Genomic DNA, 19,045 nt, shown 5'->3' with positions numbered 1-19,045 from the left:
CTTGCTCACAAAGCAAACATCTGGGGGAATTGGGAGGACCCCACCCTCTTGGAGAGTATTTGTAAATCCGAGACAGTTCTCAGCTGCAATGGGAGTTGAGTCACTCTGAAGTTGAGGAAAAGAAAAAAAATCACAGTACTGGTACTCCAATGGGAATTTTCCCTTTTCCTTGCCCCCTGAGCTGTTGCAGAGAAGCCAGATGTGACAAAACATCCTTTTTCCGTAAGAAGTGTTCCCAGTTGCAGGAGGGAGGGGTGGGGAGAACTCCTCCCTCTCTTCCTCTTCCCAAGATTTCATGAATCCTGAAGTCGGACTGCTCTGTCTCCCAGAGTCAGGCAGAGTCGTGCTGTCGTCCCACTGTCTTTTGAGGAACAACTTGCCAGATGAGAAAAGGTAAGGGAAGTGGTGCTGCCCTTCCTAGCTCAGTCCCTGGTTGCAATGTCCCAGTCCATGTGTACTCTTGTGGTGAGGCTGGTAATTAGATCTGATTAGAGGGCATTTAAAAAAAGCAAAGTCGATACTCGCTCCAGCAGGGAAATTATAAATGTCCAGCTGTAAAGCCTCTGGCTTAGAAATGAGCCATTCTCCTCTCATTCTGATTTCCCTGCTTTTTGTGAAAACGTAGCAGTTCGCAGCACAGACTATGAATGCTATTTCCTCAGGAACTGCTTCATTGATGGCTGATCCACTGGTCTTGCATCATTGGGACTTTTACAATGCTGTGGAGGTCACAAGCTGCCTTGTTGATTTATGCCCCTTTTAAACACAAGGTTTATGTTTTACAGCAACAGATTCTCATCTGTTATTAGCAGGTGGTGTTAAGTGAATTAGGGGAATAATTATGCACTCTTGACCTCTGCTGTTGCATTCTTACATTACAAAAATGACGAAAGTACTACGAAAGTACTTCATTGGCTGTCAAGCACTTTGGGATGTCCTGTGGTCATGAAAGGCGCTTTTAAATGTAAGTCTGTCTTTTTTCCCCTTCACTTCTGTTGCTGGAATAGCAAAGTAAGGATTGCACTGGGTAATGATTCATCTTCAGTGTGGGAAAAGGGAACTGTTTTCAAAGATGTAGAGTAGTTCCAGTAATGCTGAACTTCATAAAATGGGCTTGTCTTGCAGGTTAGAAGTTGTAACTCCTGCTGATTATCACGCGCTGCTTTCAATAAAGTCTAGTGATTCCACTATCATTGTTCATCTTTTCAGGTAAGGGGACCAAAAGTGCACACAGTACTCCAGGTACGGTCTAACCAAGTTTCTATACAATTGATGCAAGACTTCACTACTCCTGTACTGAAATCCTCTTGCGATAAAGGCTAACATACCATTAGCCTTCTGAATTGCTTGCTGCATCTGCATGTTAGCTTTCAGTGACATATTTATGAGGACACCACTTTCTAATCCCTGACCATTTGAGAAATACTCTGCACATCTATTCCTCCTACCAATGTGGATAACCTCGCATTTTTCTACATTATGTTCCATCTGACACATTCCTGCCCACTCCCTAAGTCAGCCAAAATCCCCATGAAGCCGTTTTGCAACTTCCTCACAACACACAATCCCACCCAGTTTTGTATCATCGGCAAGCTTAGAAATATTACATTTGATCCCCACATCCAAATATTGATATATATTGTGAACAGCCGGGGCCCAAGTACCCCCCTAGTCACAGCCTACCAATGCGAAAATGACCCATTTATTCCTACTCTCTGTTTTCTGCCTGTTAACCAGTCCTTCATCCATGCCAGTATATTACCTCCAATCCCATGTGCTTTGATTTTGCTAACTGAGCTCCTGTGGGGGACTTTATCAAAAGACTTTTGAAAATCCAAGTTTACGATGTCCACCGACTCCCCTTTATCAATTCTGTTCAGAACAAACCAAAAAAAACCCAACAGGCTCGTCAGACATGATTTCCCATTCATAAATCCATGTTGACTCTATCCAATCACATCATTATTATCCAAGTGTCCATTTATCACATCCTTTAAAATAGATTCTAGCATTTTCCCTATTACTGATATAAGGCTAACAGGTCTGTCGTTCCAGGTTTTCTCTCTCCATCCCTTTTTAAATAGTGGGGTGGCACTTGCTACCTTCCAATCTGCAGGAACCATTTCAGAATCTATAGAATTTTGGAAGATGATCACCAACGTATCCATTATCTACATAGCTACCTCTTTCAACACTCTGGGATGTAGAATATCAGGTCCCAGGGACTTATCAACCTTCAGCCCCAATAATTTCTCCAATACAACCTTGTTAATAATACTAATTTCCTTCAATTCCTCATTCACCCTTGTCCCTTGGATCTCTAATTCTGGGAAATTTCTTGTATCTTCCTCAGTGAAGACAGACACAAAGTAATCATTTAGCATCTCTGTCATTTCTCTATTCCCCATTATAAATTCTCCTGTAATGGACTCACATTTGTCTTAGCCAAACGTTTCCTTTTTACATACCAATAGAAGCTTTTACAGTCTGTTTTTATGTTTTTGCTCGTTTACATTCATATTCTATTCTCCCTTTCTTCATCAGTTTCTTTGTCCTCCTTTCCTGTATTCTAAAATCCTCCCAATCCTCAGGTTCACTCCTATTTCTGGCAACTTTATAGGCCTTTTCTTTTAATCTTATACAATCCTTAACTTCCTTTGTTAGCCACGGTTGACTGTCTTTTCTTTTTGTTTTTTTTTGTGCCTTAAAGGAATGTATAGTTGCTGTAAACTATGTAATAATTCTTTAAAGATTATCCATTGTCTATGTACTGTCAAACCTTTTAATGTATTTTCCCAATCCACCTCAGCGAATTTGCCCCTCATACCTTCATAATTTCCTTTGTTCAGATTGGCTTCCTGGCTTCAGATTAAACGACCTCACTTTAAAACATTATGTAAAATTCTATCATATTATGGTCACTCATCCCTAAAGGTTCTTTTACAACAAAATTATTAATTAGCACTTTCTCATTACAAAATACTAGATCTAAGATAGCTTGTTCTCTAGGCAGCTCAACATACTGTTCCAGAAAACCATCTCTAACACTCCAGAAACTCTTCCTCCACAGCATTATTGCTCATTAGGATTACCCAGTCGAGATGCAGATTGAAGTCACCCAAGATTACTACATTACCCAAGCTACATGCTTCTCTAATCTCCTCACTAATACCATGCCCCATACTACCACTACTGTTTGGTGGCCTAAAACAACCAATGTTTGCTGCCACTTGCTGTTTCTTAGCTCCACCCAAACAGATTTCACATTTTGTTCTTACGATCTGAGATCCTCCCTTACTAATGGACTGATCCCATCCCTTACTATCAGCGCAACACCACCTCCTTTTCCTTTTTGCCTGTCCTTCCTAAATATCGAATGTCCTTGAATATTCAGTTCCCAGTCTTGGTCACCCTGTAGCCACGTTTCCGTTGTGGCAATTAGATCATACCCATTTACCTCTATTTGTGCCTTTAAATCATCTACCTTGTTGCGAATGCTGCGTGGATTCAGATAGAGTGTCCTTAACTTTGTCTTTTTGACATTATTCTTCATTCTAAGCCCAGTTGATGCTTGCCTTTGTTTCGCCTGCTACTTTTCTACCTCCTGTTACCAGCTTTACTTCCTTCCTATTTGAGCTGCCCTTCAGCTTCCCATCCCCCTGACAAGCTAGTATAAACCCTCCCCAACAGCACTAGAAAATCTCCCTGCGAGGATATTCGTCCCAGTTCCGTTAAGGTGTAGCCCGTCCATCTTATACAGGTCCCACCTATCCCAGAACTGGTCCCATTGCCTCAGAAATCTGATGCACTCCCTCCTACACCAATTCTCCAGCCATTTGTTCTATCGATCAATCTTCCTATTCCTATGCTCACTAGCACATGTAATCTACATGTGTAGGTACAGGGAGTAATCCTGAGATTACTGCTGTTGAGGTCCATTTTTTTTTATTCATTCAGTGGGCATCACTGGCCAGGCCAGCATTTATTGCCCATCCCTAATTGCCCTTGAGAAGGTGGTGGTGAGCTGCCTTCTTGAACCGCTGCAGTCCATGTGGGGTAGGCACACCCACAGGGCTAACGGTTAGATGCAACTGAGTGGCTTGCTAGGCCATTTCAGAGGGCATGTAAGAGTCAATCACATTGCTGTGGGTCTGGAGTCACATGCAGGCCAGATAGGATAGCAGATTTCCTGCCCTAAAGGACATTAGTGAACCAGGTGGGTTTTTACAACAATCGACAATGGTTTCATGGCCATCATTAGACTAGCTTTTTAATTCCAGATTTATTAATTAAATTAAAATTCCACCTTCTGCTGTAGTGGGATTTGAACCCATGTCCCCAGAGCAATATCCTGGGTCTCTGGGTTACTAGTCCAATGACAATATCACTACGCCACCGCCTCCTGCTTTTTAATTTCCTTCCTAACTCCCTAAAATCTGCTTTCAGGACCTCATCCCTCTTCCTACCTATGTCATTGGTACCAATGTGGACCATGACCTCTGGCTGTTCACCCTCCCCCAGAAGGATGTCCTGCAGCCACTCCGTGACATCCTTGACCCTGGCACCAGGGAGGTAACATACCATCCTGGCTTCATTATTCCAGGCAGTGATCTCCAATCATTGATTATGAATGGATTTTTCTTGCTGGATTGCGGGACGAATGTGCATCATAAGAAGAAAAGAATGTAAGAAATGGGAGCAGAAATAGATCATACAACTCTTAGATGCTGTCTTTCATTCAATAAGATCATGAGTGATCCAATATATCAACTCCACTCTCCCATCCTATCCCCATATCCCTTAATACCATGATTGTTCAAAAATCTAATGATCTTGTCTTGAACATACTCAACGACTGAGAATCCACAGCCCTCTGGGGTGGAGAATTCCAAAGATGTTCACCACTTCCTAGGCTTGTGGCAGCAGCTTGAGTCAACATTCCCTCACGTAAAAGGAGGGCACCAGGCCTCTGCTTTCTGTTTCTGCACAGAGGGACGGTTGAGACTGAGATAAGCAGCATGGAGAGAGGGTAGGTTAGCACGTGTGCCCAGTGTTCTGACAGTCCACAAGGGTGCCACTGAGGCCCAGCTGCAGCCAAGCTCTCAGCTTGCATTAGGAGCTGATAATCAAACTTGGGCATTTATTATTCTCTAAATTATAAAAAGAGCATTTGTTGAGGACTCCAGAACAAGGAGAGATAAATATAAAAGAGAGCCACCAACAGATCAAATAAAGAATTGAGGAGGAATTTCCTCACAGAAGTAAGGTGACTGTTGAGAATGTGGAACTTGCTGCCACTTGTTTGAAGCAGAGAGTGGAGAGATAATTAGAGAGGGTCTTTTAACAGACCAATAAGGGTGACAATAGTCAACCCAAACAAGAGTCAGCACAGTAAGTGTCCCTTTTAGGGCACCACTAATGCAGGAAAGAAACATACTGTCCAATCTAACTAAAAGAAGCCAAAGTAAGCAACAACATCCCAACAAATGCAAAGGGAGCCTTCCCAACTCAACCAGAATGTTGTATCAATGCCCATAAGACATGTGGTGGCCATCAGGCCGAGTAATTAGAGGGGGAGGAAGCTGGAATGTGGGGTAGAAACACCATCACAGTCCAGTTGGACTATATGGCCCATTTCTGTGCTGCAGATTCTGTATTATTCTTGATGCAAGCTGCTTTACAGAAGCAGATTTAAAGGCACCTCCTGCCCTTCTCCTCAGTCAGACTCCAAATCCAGCAGTGAGCCCTGGACTCTCACTGAATGAATTGCCATGAAGCTTTACCATTTACATCATATTTCATCAAAAGCCCACTGATCTCTCAGGTGCTAAGTTATTAATGTACTTTAATAAGCACTCTAAGGTCCATTTCAGGGAGATAGCTTGACCTAAGAGCTACAGAGATGAATGACCCGAATGGGAACAATCCAACCATTTGTCAGACTTCAGTTGCTGAAAAAAGGATGAAGAATTGCCAATCAATATAACAAAAGCTTGTGATGCACTACTTTTACGATTTTGTAAAACAAACAGAAAGCTGTCCAATTACAATGTACCCATAACAATATTCAAAACTCTTTACACACTTCCTAACCAGTACAAATGATAAAGATCTAGTAACTTAGGCAAAAAAATGAATGGTAATACAAAACACAGGACTTGGAGGTGCTGTTAGACAACTGACATGAAAATGATAGAGTGGGACAGCCCAGTACAACTCAGGGCACATGTTTAGGTGGTAACATTCAGGCAATTCAAGGCCAAGGATCTGAAAGGAGCAGTGAAAATATCATCACCTGAAAAAGAATAACATCAAAGGACAAATATGAAGAAGCATGTAACAGTGTCAAATATACAGAAATTCAAAAGTGCAACAGTCACAATAAGAATTTCTAGGTGCAAAACTGACCAGCCTTCATTTAAAAAAGAAAATATATAGAGTTGAAAGTAGGCACAGGTGATTAATAGAAATAGAAAATAGGCAAAGATTCATACAAACAATGCTGTACTCCAACAGGGAAATTTTGCAAAGAATAGCAATGCACAAGGGAGAGCATCTGCTGCATTGAGGGACACCTGGTGCATTGTTGGAGAACGAATAAATGGGGGAATTATGGGCAGCAACAAATGGGGAATTAGAGGAGACAATAAATGGGGAATTAGAGAACGCCAATAAATGGGGAATTAGAGGAGAACACCAATAAATGGGGAATTAGAGGAGACAATAAATGGGGAATTAGAGAACGCCAATAAATGGGGAATTAGAGGAGAACACCAATAAATGGGGAATTAGAGGAGAACACCAATAAATGAGGAATTAGAGGAGAACACCAATAAATGGGGAATTAGAGGAGAACACCAATAAATGGGGAATTAGAGGTGGGCACAAAGATATGGGGAATTAGGGGAGAGCAATAAATGGCTGAATTAGGGAACGATGCCAATAAATGGGGAATTATGGGAGGGCACCAATAAATGGGGGAATTGGGGGTGGGAGCAGTAAATGGGGGAATTTGGGGAGGGGGTGTTAAATGGGGGATTTGGGGGCGGGGCAGTAAATGGAATTAGGGTGGGAGCAGTAAATGCATGAATTGGGGGAGGGAGCAGTAAATGGGAAATTAGGATTAGGGGGAGCGGAGAGTAAATGGGGGAATGGGGGGAGGAGACAATAAATTGGCTCTTTTCTTTTCGATAAGTGGAGACTGAGGAGACCTATTTGAGGTTTTTAAAATATGGGCATTTGACATATAGAAGACGTTTCCACTTGTGAAAGAGTCCAAAACAATGGGCCATAAAAATATGAGTCACTAATAAATCCAGTAAATAATTCAGGAGAAATTTCTTTACTCAAACAGTGGTTGCAAAAAAAATAAGTCCGTGAGGGAGAAAGGACTAGAAGGTTATAAGTAAATAGGATAGGAGGAAGCTTGTATGTAAAAACGTAAAAAAAAGGGCGTAAAAACCTGCGTAGACCAGTTAGGCAGAATGGCCTGTTTCTGTGTTGTAAATTCTGTGACTGTTTGAATGTTAGTCTTCCAAGCTGACAGAACAACAGTCTTGCTTGTACAGTGCCTTGTGATGGATGCCTGCAGTGTGTGCCTCATGGTAAAGTTCACATGATTACAGCAAGCCAAGAGGCACATTAGTACAGTATTGCAATTCTATCCCAAACATCCCCCTTTTCATACAGAAAAACTCCCAAAAGTTTGCATGCATTATCATTTGCACTGAGTTGCCCAAGTTACCCACTATACACACAACTGTTTGCATGCATGAGCATGTTATTCTCATCAGCCTTTGCACATGCACTGCACATATAGTCTTTAAATCTGGCTAGTTTCTTAATGACGTGCATTGTCGTTGGCTGTTCATCTGCGTGATTTTCCTTCTGTGGGGAGTGTTGTTCCCTTGTCATTTGTTTCTGCGGTAACTGTTGTTCCATTTCCGTTGTTGGGGTACTGTGGACCTCTGGGACTGATGGTTGAACTGTGATCTGTGCAGATGGTGAGTTCATATCTTCCTGATTGGCCCCCTGCAGTGAAGGTACAGCTTCTCCAGTTGTGCATACGTGCCTGCGGTTGTGACGGTGTACCTGCTCATTCACTTCCATGGCGTGTGATCGAGGTGACAACTGCTCCACCCAGGTTCCAAGTTGCTACTTGGGCTGACTCTTGTTGAGAGCATTGAAGGTTTGTACCCTTACTGGCTCTGCAAAGCTCAATTCTGGCAATGGTTTGACAGTTTTAGATTTAGATTTAGAGATACAGCACTGAAACAGGCCCTTCGGCCCACCGAGTCTGTGCCGACCATCAACCACCCATTTATACTAATCCTACACTAATCCCCTATTCCTACCACATCCCCACCTGTCCCTATATTTCCCTACCACCTACCTATACTAGTGGCAATTTATAATGGCCAATTTACCTATCAACCTGCAAGTCTTTGGTGGTGGGAGGAAACCGGAGCACCCAGAGGAAACCCACGCAGACACAGGGAGAACTTGCAAACTCCACACAGGCAGTACCCGGAATTGAACCCAGGTCGCTGGAGCTGTGAGGCTGCGGTGCTAACCACTGCGCCACTGTGCCGCCCACGTGGAAAAGTGAAATTTGACTTTCTGCCGTTTCACCTCGATTTTGCCACCCACACCTGCTACTATTTTGGCTTCAGTAGCTTTTTTGCTATTGGAAAAGTAGTTTGGGTGCGGCGTGACATTAGTTTTTGTACTGGACTAATTTCCATGCCTTCAGTAGATGTGTTTATCCATTTGAGAATTGCCTTGTATACATCTGTGTTGAATTTGCTCGATTTCTTTATGATTCCTTTGGTGATTTTCATTGCCACCTCAGCCTTTCCATTTGACTGGGGATAGTATGGAGATGATGTATGGTGTTGAATTTCCCAATCCTTTATGAAGCGATTTAATTCTTTGCTCATGAACTGAGGGCCATTGTCGCTCATCTTCTGGAATGCCGTAACGACTGAAGTGTGCTTTCAGGCATTCTACAATCTCACTCATTGAGGTCAGCTGGTCTATCTCCCAGTAGTCAGAATAGTCGTCTACGGAGACAAGATATTCAGGTCCTGGTCTACTCCCAGCTTCATCCATGGTCTGTCTGTGATGTCATGTGTCATCAGTGGGTCTTTAGCTTGCTTAGCTTGGTACTTGTTACACACACTGCACTGGCTGATGTGGTCCTTGATTTCATTGCTCATGTTTGATCAGTAGAGCACTTCTCTTGGCTTCCTCAGACTCAACTCAATTCCTTGGTGGTTTGCATGAATGTGCTTTAGCATCTCTCCTTCTAACTCCTGAGGGATAATGATTTTATTTCCTTTGTACAAGGTACCATCTTGAGCTGTCAGTTCATTTCTGTATGCCCATAGGAGTGTCCTTGATGCTGTCAGGCCATCCTTTCATCACTACTTCTTGCAACACATGAGAGTTGCATCTTGTTGGGTAGTTTGCTTGATTTGAGCAAGGTGCTTGTCAGTCAGATTCTATGTCTCTACTGGGTTGATGACTTCCAGAGCATGTCAAGCTGCAGCTTCACATTGGATTTAGAAGATTTCACACTCTGTCGTAGCACCAACTACTTTCTTCATAGGGAGTGCTGCTCTCAACAGCATGATAGCGATGTACATCAGTTTCCCTTGCTTGTCTGTCACATCCAGATGCTATCTCCGTAACCAGAGTAAAATTCTTTGCAGATGCTTTGGAGCAGATAGTAGCAGCTTGAGGAAAATGCTTTGAAGTAGCTTGTGGTCGGACTCGACTATCACTTTGTCTCTTCCAAGTAGGTATTGATGAAAATGCTCACAAGCTGACAATGGCCAGGCATTCTTTCACGATCTGAGCATAGCTTCGTTCCATTTGCATTGATGCCCTGGATGCAAGTGCAACCAGTTGTTCTTGCTGCATTAGGGTTGCTCCAAGTCTTGTCTTGCTGGCGTCACACTGCAGGGTGACTTCATCATTTACATCATAGTATTTCAGCACTGGTGTTGCCGTCACTAGTTGCTTGATTTTAGTGAACGCTGCTTCTTGTTCTGTGCTCCAATCCCACTGCGCGTGGCAACTCGCTTGGCAGTGAGTTTGCATAATAGTTCACACTCTGATGACAAATTGGGCAGGAATTCTGCAAAATAGTTTATGAATCTAACAAATCATTGCACTGCTTTTACTTCTGTTAGTCGCTGCATCACTACCACCTCTCACCTTTTCAGGTTCTGGGCCAAGACCTTTTGCTGTCAGTATGTGACCTGCTGTGATTGCTTCCCTTCCATGTTGAAGCAATCCAAAAGTGGGGCCTGCTCAGATGTGTATACAATAACATACAAAAAGTCAAGGCTAATTTAGAAGTCGTGCTGTTAGTAACTGAGGGAAATAACATTACTCACATTTGGAAGTTCAGTGTTTAAAATGCATGGCTGTAATTGCACAGTTCAGTGCTCAGTCCTTATTCATTCACTGTTCATGTTTCCATTGCACAGATTTGAGCTCGAAAGCCTTCTGTTTCCCCAGCTAATTATGAGTGTCTGTGGCTCAGACTAGCACTGGGAAGCAGCTCACATACTACTTGCTGGGAGCTCTTGGTGGCAGAGCCACTCAGTAATTTTCCATCTGAAATAGCTCTCACTTACTTTTTTTGGAATAATAGATATGAGTGAAGCAACCCAACAGAAAAAAACACACAACGCCCTGTTGATTTGTTCTTTCTTAACTTGGCTGAAGCATTCTGAATTGGTTCATCAAATATGTCCTCTCAATATATCTTGCCTGTGGGACTGTGATTCAGTTGCTGCCTTTCATTCTGCACTGGCTTTTAAATAAAACCTGATTTTTTTTTTAGCTGAGTGCTTTCATCCCTCTTGTCCCCTTAGGCATGTGTGCCAACATCAAACCGGGATTGTACCAACTAAACTGCACTGACCCTTCTGCAACACAACAAACAGGAAAATGGTTTTCATGTGTTGGGTTTGAAGCAGCATTATATTGAAGTTGGGAGGGTCTGGACATTTTCAATGCCTTGGTTTCAGAGAATGCAATATGTAGATAACTTTCATAGATTTGCAGGTTTATAAGATAAAGAAGGGAATAGAGTGCATTCCAGTTGACAGTTTATTCCAATTAAGTAGGCTTGGGAGGTCCAGAAGCCACAAATCTAAGTTATACAAGGCCAGGCCTAGTTTAGACATCAGGAGCTGGTACATTTCTCAGAGGATAGTGAACTGTGGAACAGGCACAAACTCGTGCAGTGACAGGTGATTCACTGAATTCCTCGAAGGAGAGCTGGTCCTGTGTCTGCTGCGATGGAGGTTACCTTGTACTGTAGGAAATTCAGGGTCAGAGTGATTTTCTGGACTAACTTCAATTGCCTCGGTGGGTCGGAGAGGAATTTCTCAGATCTGCTTTTCCCCAAATTGTTCTGTGTTTTTACCTTTTTTGTTCGCCTCTTCCAGGAGTCACATTGTTTGGGTTGCATTGGAAAACATATATATTGTGATTGGACCAAGGGTCTTTACCAGTCTGTCATTGTTTGTATGGAATTCTGGAGATACCAGTTCATCAGTAACAGGAAAACTGAAATTGGGATATTGCAACACTTAACTTTTAAATGAAAGAATGTTGGAAATGTTACAGGTTTGGCAACAATTTTTCAGGGTGTTTTGGAGTAATTCAGAGAGACAGGGGATGGTGAGCTCTTCCACCAGCTCAATCTAACCATGGCTCATGAGCAATTTTGTCTTGGAGTCAGAAGGTTGTGTGCTTAAGTCTCACTCCAAAGACTTGAGCTCACAATCCAGGCTGGTACTTCAGTGCCAGTACTGCGGGAGTGCTGTACTATTGGAGGGTCAGTACTGAGGGAGTGCTGCACTATCGGAGGGTCAGTACTGAGGGAGTGCTGCACTATCGGAGGGTCCGTAGTGCGGGAGTGATGCACTATCGGAGGGTCCATAGTGCGGGAGTGCTGCACTATCGGAGGTATTTGTTAAACTGTAGCCCTGTCTGCTCTGGCAAGTGAATGTAAAAGATCCCATGTCACTAATTCAAAGATGAGCAGGGGAGTTTTCAATAGTTTCCTCACCAATACTGGCCCCTTAATCAACATCATTAAAAAAAGATGATCTGGTCATTCTCACATTGCCAGTTATGGGAGCTTGCTGTGCGCAAATTGGCTACTGTGTCTCCTACATAACATCTGTGAGTACACTTTAAAAGCACTACATTGTCTGTAAAGCACTTGGGATGTTCTAGGGTTGTGAAAGCGTTATATAACGACAAGTCTTTCCTTATTTCTTATGAGGTTTAATACAACAATTAGTATGAGCACGTAACAAGATAGCTCCAAAATAGGAGCTGCTAACAGTCCCTACTGTCAACACTTGTCCTGGTCCTGGTACTCTCTGATGCAAGTACTTCTCTCTCCTGAGCTCTTACAATCTTGACTCTTTCTGATAGCGTGGCTCATTTTAATTCTTTATGATTTCCATTATTCCATATTATGATGCAGTAATTAAGTGTAAAGGAATGATTCTAAGCTTTGCATTTACTTCAACTGTACAGCTTGTCCCGACAACCACTGTTCTGTAAACACATGCAGTCTCCACTGTAAACAGAGTGGTGACAATATTTCAGACTGTCAATACCTGACCTGCAGCAAAATATTTTACCTTCCCTCGGTGAGCTAAACACTGCTGTTGATGTCACACCATTTTAACCTATTGACGACTGCAGTAGGATCTCAGCACCTAAAATAATATAAGAAACTTGATTCAGAACACCAACAATTAAAAAACATTCTGCTGTTTTCATCATTGTTTTCAAATCCCTCCATTGCCTCGTCCCTCTCTATCACCTCCAGTCCGACAACCCGCCAAGATATCTCTGCACTCCTTCAATACTGGCACCTTGAGCCTTCCCAATTTTAAACTCTCCGCCATTGGTGGCACTGCCTTCAGCTGCCAAGGCCCTATACTCTGGATCTTTCTCTCTCAACCTCTTTGCCTTTCTACCTCTTTCCTCCTCCTTTCAGACGCGCCTTAAAAGCTACCTCTCCTGCCCTAATATCTCCTTATGTGGCTCGGCGTCAAATTTTGTTTGTTGATGCTCCTCTGCACAGCCTTGGGAATGTCTTACTACATGAAAGGCGCTAAATAAATGCAAGTTGTTGTTCTGGGTATTTTTGAGTTCTCTTCTTAAATAACCCATCGGTATACTTTTTCAAAATTATTTTTGTGCCTGTTTTACAGCAGAGGAGCTGTAACCAAAATCTGAATATCAAAAATTGTATATTATTTGGTATTTTAAATGTATTTTCACCCATATCCTTATGCATGTTTTCTTGCATTACAACGGTGAGTCAATTACAAAAGTGTTTCATTGGCTATCAAGCACTTTGGGAAATCCTGAGGTCATGAAAGGAGCTATATAAATGTAAGTCTTTTCTTTCATGCACTGTGGGCACTGCTGTCAGTCTCTCATTGGGCACTATGCGGTGTGCAAGTGTATCCCATGAATGGATGGGACTCGCTGCTTTCCCCCTGCTCTCTCTATGGAGAAGCTCCTCACCATTTAATTGCTGGGAGCAGTGGGGAAAATCCCAGTACAGAGCGTAGAGTTCCCATATCCTGCCCATCTCACAATCCGTAATGAATTTTAAAATAGGAGCCAGCCTATGACATTTATGTCTTGCTCAAACAAACACTTTTAAAATAGGTGAATGGTGACAATGAAGCCATTGCCTAGAGGACAAATAATATAAAAGGGCCGAATTGATTTGAAAATTGAAGATCACCTGGAAAGGTGATAGCTTTGTTTTTGCAAATCTTCAGGGAAAGTGGCTGAGTGGATTGTACTGTTTCGTCTGAGTGAGGAAAGGCTATGGGTTCAAATCCCAACTCCAGAAAGTTGAGCAGAAACATCTCAGTTCACATTCTCAAGTGTAGCACTGCAAGAGTGCTGCACTGTTGGAGGTGCTGTCTTTTGGATGAGATGTCAAATTGAGGCCTCATCTAGTCTCTCAGGTTGACATAAAAGATCCCACGGCACTATTTTGAAGAAAAGCAGGGGAGTTATTCCTGGTGTCCTGGTCAATATTTATCCCTCAATCAACATCACAAAGAAACAGATTACTCTGGTCATTATCACATTGCTGTTTGTGGGAGCTTGCTGCTACTTTTCCTACCTTGCAACAGTGACTACACTTCAAAAGTACTTCTTTGGCTGCAAAGTGCTGTGGCAACACCCTGAGGTTGTGCAAAGTACTGTATAAAAATGTACTTTCCACTTCACCTAAAGATGTATGAACTCCTGGGAGAGGCGAAAAAGCTAGGCTGTTTGCGGGGAAAAATCTGGGAAATTCTTCTCCGATCCATCTAGGCAAATGAGAGCTGGTTCAGGAGATCACTCTTGCCTTGAACTCCCCACCTTAAACATTCACTCCCTCCACTACCAGTGGACTGTGGCTGTGGTATGGACCACATACAAGTGCACTGCAGCAACTCACTAAAGCTCCTTCGACAGCATCTCCCAAACCCTTTCATAAAAGGTGAACTGCACCCCAGCTAAAAGCAGGCCCAGCTCTTGCTTGCCTGACAATTCTTCAATAGCACAATGTTTTAAAAGACAGGTAAACAGATGTCACACATCAGCAATTGGAGCAATTTATACACCATGCTATTGCCAGCGTCAGACTGTGTACATGGGAAAAGGACAAGACAATTCAGCTCCTTGAGCCTGTTCTGTCATTCAATTGCAGAATGGCTGATCTATATCTTAACTCCACTCATTCACCATGGTTCCACATCCCTCGATAGACTTGTCTAACAAAAAATCCATCACTCTCAGTTTTGACATTTTCAATTGACTCCCCCCCGTGCCGCTCCATCACCCCCCGTAGCCTCAATAGATCTTTTGAGGGGAGAGAGTTCCAAGATGTCCACTACGCTTTGTGTGAAGAAATGCTTTCTGAGATCATCCCTGAACGGTCTAGATTCTGAATTCTCACCAGCTTAGTTTCTCTCTATCAAATCCTTTAATCATCTTTAAACATTTCAATTAGATCACCCTTTAAAACTCAAGGAAATCCAAGCCTAGTCTTTGCAACCTGCCCTTCCAGTTTAACCTTTTAAACCCCATTATCATTCTGGTAAATCTGCAGTGCACCCTCTCCAGCAAAAACACTTCTATCACGACAGCAAGTGGCTACATGAATAGTGGGTTCTTAAAGAAGGAAAGGGAATGGTTTCAATACCATGCCTAGGCCCCCAGTGAAAATGGATACATGGTCTAAAGTCGACTCTTTCCAACATCGTTAACAAAAGACTTGCATTTGTATAGCGCCTTTCACGACCTCAGGACACCCCAAAGCACTTTGCAACCAACAATGTACTCCATTAAAATGTAGCTACTGTTGTAATGTAGGAAACATGAGCAGTCAATTTATGCACAGCAAGCTCCCACAAACAGGAATGTGATAATGACCAGATCATCTGATTTCGTGTGGTGGGTTAAGGCCAGGACCAGGGATAACTTTGAAATAGTACCATGGGATCTTTTACCTCCACCTGAGAGTGCAGAAGGGCTCTTGGTTTAATGCCTGATCAGAAATACGGTATATCAGACAGTGCAGAACTCCTTCAGCACTGCACTGGAAGTATCAGCTTCAATTCTGTTACCTACTGAGCCACGACTGCAGATATATATAGATATAACAATGAGCACTGAAACTTGTGAATTCCAACAGCAGCATTTTAAACTTAGACATTAGGAAGCTATTGCAGCAGACTGGTAGTTAAAACACGCGTATGCAGACAGTCTATGTTGGCAGAGACAGAGACAGGCTCACGCGAACCAATTCGCCTTTTTTATGAATGAACCAGGTTCAGTCCACCTGGAGTTGTTGTGGATTCTGTTGGCCTTTTCATTCCTAACAGATGGCATCACATCTGTGGTACTTTGCTAGATACACACAAACAAGGACCTTCTGTTCAGTATCTGTCTTCCCCCCACATCACATGTGCAATGTACAAACCAACTGCACTGCAGCTTTGTAATCCTCCATACCAGCTATTTCAAAGTGATTTCTGATTAGTGGCAATACTGAAGGACAGTGCTTCCCATAAAATGCCAGAACAATACGTCAGACAGCTGAGTCTGTACAATGAGGCTTTCACAAATCCAAGCACCCAGACAAAAGCATTCTAGTATGACAGTGGTGTTCACGTGGCAACTGGGTCAGTGAGTTCGTGTGATTGCCTGAATGCAAAGGATTTCTCAAGTGCTACGTAACTAGGGGAATGAACTTTCACCTCTGGGCCATGAGTTGAAACCAAATGAGAGGAAAGTGCCCTCATATATGCAAAGCATTGGCTAATTTCCATCCAGTTTCTAGTGTTTATGGGCCCACAACACAGGATGCTTTCAACAGGTTGTTTTATTCAGTCCCCAAGAACGTGTCAGGGTTAAACTTGTTAGAGTTTAATCCCTCTCGAACAGTAATGTATCTTATATGTACAATGACCCCTTTTTATACTGGACACATTGAAATCAGTAAACAGCTACCAGCTCTCACTTAGTACCCCATAGTAGTAAGGACAAGTAAATATCTCATATATAACTCAAGTGCCCTGCACCATAGGCCTTGATATATTGCTCAATTAAGAAAACAATTGCCAATATCATTTCATTTTACCTGTTGTTCTCTAGCACAGGAGGCTGTCAATGTATAACACTAGCCAGGGCTGGGGTGCAGATTTATAAAGACAGTGCACTGCCTTCCTTTTAAAAAAAAAAGCGGCTGTGCTCAATAGCAGGGTCCTGAATTCCATGGGCCGTGGTCGAACACTTGCTAAAGCAATCTACTAATTATCCACTTCACTCAGCTTGCTCCACATGGACTCGCCCTGCAGGACAGTGCTGTCTGTTCCTTGCATGTCTGTGTTGGAATGCGGTTCATTTCTTTCTGGGAGAGCCCATTTTCACATCGAGGTAGAGCAGCACCAACGTGGGAAAGAAAACAAACTCATTGTTGTGAGCAAACATCCCTCGGAAGAAACATAGAGTGCCCTGGAATGTACTGGAGAGTCCTTTACTTGTTTGAAACAGCAGCTTTGGACACAAGCCCCTTTTGGTAATATTACTGTCATCGGGATCATTTTTTACCCCACAGCCAAGTCCTGTAGACCCTCTAATTCCTCACTACTGACTTCAAGTCTATTGTGTTTTTACTGTCCAGTTATGTGCAGAGTTGGCTAGAGGCGACGCTGATGGCATGTGATTGGATAAGGATCTGGCAAGAGTTCAGGAGCCTGAAGTCCTGAGCAATCAATGCAGGAGGCTGCAGTCTCACTGCAGCATTGAAGGCTGTGTGTGTGCCTGCCTCAATATCACAGGCACATCTGCGACCACTGACAAAAGTTTGAGAATGGGAGGGTCTCAGTCACAGAACCAGCAAAAGGGAGGGGTGAGACCCTTAAAACAGAAGGCAAGCATGTAAGTCACCTATCATCTAACCATCTTTTAATCGAAGTATAATGAGAATAACCGGTTATCAGTTTGATTTTAGTCTGTCTATCTATATTTTTTTCATGTCATTTGCTAGGCCACTGCACACAAGCCGAGTGGATATAAGTGTGTCACAAATGAAAAGTGTATCCAATGTGATGTTCATCTGATGTGTATGTTTTTGTGACTGTGTTTTTCTATGTCGTTACTTTTTTGAAACATTATCCATGCTGTAATAATCTAAGAACAGGGTGAGCTGTGACCAGTATCAGTTGGAACTAACGAATCAAGGTCAGCTTGATCTGTTCTAAAAGATCCTATCGCTGGTTCACTTCCCCTCATTTTCTGTTTATGTTTTCATTTTTTGTTTCAAATATTCAAAAGCAAGAAGGCTTATTTGCCTCCTCCTGTTTGACGTTCTGTGTTCATTTCATCCCAATAACAGATTTTTAGACACATGCCCCCAGTTTCCTATTATTTGGACGATACGACACTTGGTCTATTTATTAATGATCTGAATTCTGATTCAGGCCTGAGCTCCATTAGCTGATGTAGTCTCAGATTATGCTGCTTTGGCTGTGCTGTCAGGAGTTTTAAATGGGGAATTCTCTTGTTTACAAAAAAAACTGGTGACGTGACTGCTTATACACTTTTTCAGACTTCTGCATGCAGCCCAGCAGAAATATTTCAGTAATAATTATTAATAACAAGCTTAACCCACAAACATGAACAGTCCAAATCCACTACTTACTGTGTTTTCATTGATACTTCTTTAACCCTTTTTTCCCCTTGTCAACTCTTGCTCTTTGTTTTAGCTTCACACCCAGTGAAAGGAGGGCATTCAGGGATCTTTGTGGTCTGGTGGCCAGCCAGTGATGATCACGTGAGAACCAGTGATCCTTTTTTCCAATCCGAAGCACATTATTTGATTAGACTTGCCGAGAGATATCATCAGGCCTGATTAACTGCAGGAGCCTCTCACAAGAGATCAGAATCTCCTGACCCAATGTATGTAAATTCCAGCATTTCGATGGAAAGTAAGAGAAACTGAACTCTGTCTATGAAGGCAAACCTATCCCAGCATCCATAGCAGGAGTGGAAGCCCTCTATTAAAACTATGGGCCCATTGCCTCCCAGTGGCCAGAACATTACAACCACTGTTGGAGGAAACATCCTGTCTGGCATTAGCCTCTTCGCGTGTGCACCCTGCTCTAAGAATCTTTTCATTTGCTCGACCATCTTTATCTAGAAATAAAATATGTCTATAATTTGACAAGGGGGATTCAAATGGAAAGAGGTGTTGTGTGATAATTACCGCAGACGCACTGCACATAAGATTGGTTTGAATGCAGCTGGTTGGATGGTGAGTGCATGCCCTTACCTTTGTAAGAGTGGAAAAGAGCATGGCAAATAGAGCAGTCAAAATGAATCAAACTGCTGGCTTTGCAGGAACATCTGCAAGTGCATCCCAAACACATTTTCATTGCACTACAAAATTTGCAGTGGCTGCTTTCACAGTTTTGGGCACAAACTA

General features: G+C 42.7%; 1 long non-coding RNA gene across 1 annotated transcript; it reads left to right on the top strand.

The window, feature by feature from the left end:
• The first annotated feature begins 261 nt into the window (after positions 1-261).
• Positions 262-18,785, top strand: LOC137357121 (uncharacterized). Its single transcript, XR_010971142.1, has 3 exons — positions 262-393; positions 17,243-17,499; positions 18,327-18,785. It is a non-coding gene; the product is annotated as an uncharacterized lncRNA (long non-coding RNA).
• Positions 18,786-19,045: the final 260 nt, after the last annotated feature.

Source organism: Heterodontus francisci, chromosome 47, assembly GCF_036365525.1.
Source record: "Heterodontus francisci isolate sHetFra1 chromosome 47, sHetFra1.hap1, whole genome shotgun sequence".
In the NCBI taxonomy this organism is placed as follows: Eukaryota; Metazoa; Chordata; class Chondrichthyes; order Heterodontiformes; family Heterodontidae; genus Heterodontus; species Heterodontus francisci.
Note: the sequence above shows the minus strand (reverse complement) of the source record. Positions and strands in the feature narration are given on the sequence as shown.